The following is a 1,916-nucleotide window of genomic DNA, read 5'->3' on the forward strand; positions in this document are numbered from 1 at the left end:
ATTTTTCAAGAGAACATTCCCCCCACAAGCCTATGGCACCTTCTCCCCAAAGTGTACACGACAAAACCTGTTAACTCTTGTTGGGAGCAATACCTGGAAATGTGTGTTAGAACAACTAGAAACCAGAGAAGGAAGAAACTCTGCCTGGGAATTTACCTTGCATATGGGGAGACAGTCTCAGGGATGGATCGCACATGCATTTATCTAGGTTTCCTCCGTGAAGCCTGTGAAGCCAAAACAATGAGAAGGAGTGAATGAAACCCCCAAATTGTGCAGGGCCTTTCGTGTTATGGGGTTTCCAACACAAGGGTTTCAATAGATAATGAGAGATGGAGGGTTGACTACATGTGCTGAGATTTCCCTGTTCTGGTATTTCCTTTATGGATGAAGAGGTAATAAAGTTAATATATATATTTTTTAACACTGAGTTAGCTGGTTAACTGACTTAGTGATCTTTTGGGCATTCGCAAATCCCATGAGGCATTTTGGACTGAAATATGGTTAATTGTCAAAAGAGTTTTAAGTCTGTTAAGACTTAAGAAAAAGATTAAGAGAAAGCTTCCTGCTGAAGAATGGCCCATTTATTTAGGAAATGGAGGAATGATATGAGCTCCAAAGCTTCAGTTGCACTTTTATGTAGAAAGGCCGCCAAACTGAGTAAGACAAAGCAGAGAGGGTTTGCCATACAAGGATGAACAAATGATCAGGGTCTCACTTTCTCACTCCAAAAACTCGTCACGCTGGGGATACTCTTTTTCCACAGGTAAAGTTCACTCAGGTTCAGCCTGGACTAGATGGACCTGAAGAATCTGCCTGGCCTGAAGGTCTTGTGACTGGTGGAGAACCTCTGCTGTGGCCCTGACCCGGGCAGTACAGACGGTTGGCAGCCTCTGCCTGCTCAGTCTGCAGAAGCTGGACAACCAGACTGCTCTGGCCAGGCGGGGTTCTGAGAACCATTATTCTGAGCTTGCTGCGAGCTGAGCACTATCGACTCCTCCACAGACACTGAGAGTGACCTGCTCAACAGCAGCACGGAGGAGACCAACAAAATCTGGGAGCAGCTCGGCATGAAGCCCCTTCCCAGGGACTGGTTTTCCTCCTCCCCAAGAGCACCAGTCAGTAGCTGAAAGAAGAGGGTGAATGCATCTGGGAGCACCCTCCCATGTACCCAGTGCGAGGACAGGCCTGTGGGAGCCTCAGAGCTCCCCACTTATCCAGAGGCCAGACTTCTGGTAACACCTCCCCCCCAAATAGCCTGAATGCTGACCTGATGATTCTGAAGGAACTGGACACTGAGGGCCTGGGAGTTAGCTACAGACTCCAAACTTCAGGAGGAGCAGTAGGGCCCTGGCTTGCTGTATCTGCCTGAAGGTCGTCTTGTGCTCGTGCTCCCCATCCCAACCCCAGTCGCGCCAGGAGGGGCTGGGGCTGAATTCGGGCATCACAGCAATGCCTTCTCCTTTGGACAGACCTGTGCTTGGAAGCCTGTGGCCGAGTATAATGAAGGTTTGGCCTGCGTATTCAGCCCGCCCAGTCTGCCCCATAGCTGCTCATCACTCAGGTAACCAGCGTTTGTGGGCTGACCACACCATTGACCACCTGACCCTCCTGCAGCTCGTGTTCTTTTGGCCCAGTGAGTTTGACACCTCTGATTTAGAGGACTCATGAACTCCTAGGTGAAGCCAGTCCCAGAAGCGATCCGGTCCTTAAAGAAATATCCTGGACAATGAAAAGAGAAGTCCAGGCTGAACTTTCCAGGATCACATGAGACCAGTGAGGACTTCCCAGCCTGGGGCTGCAGGAGCCCAAAATCACACTTCCAGTGTGGGCTCACATACAGGCTAACTTCCTAGGGAAGAGGCATGAGGTAAGGAGATTCATTTTATTCCATCTTATTTGTATTTGAGGCAGCAGAG

At 49.5% G+C, this 1,916-nt stretch overlaps 1 pseudogene; it reads left to right on the forward strand.

Annotated features, from left to right (window-relative positions):
• The first annotated feature begins 794 nt into the window (after nucleotides 1–794).
• Nucleotides 795–1,369, forward strand: LOC144455054 (cilia- and flagella-associated protein 410-like; annotated as a pseudogene).
• Nucleotides 1,370–1,916: the final 547 nt, after the last annotated feature.

The sequence above is a fragment of the Phascolarctos cinereus genome, unplaced genomic scaffold (assembly GCF_003287225.1).
Source record: "Phascolarctos cinereus isolate Bilbo 61053 unplaced genomic scaffold, phaCin_HiC Scaffold_8;HRSCAF=390, whole genome shotgun sequence".
NCBI classification, from domain to species: Eukaryota; Metazoa; Chordata; class Mammalia; order Diprotodontia; family Phascolarctidae; genus Phascolarctos; species Phascolarctos cinereus.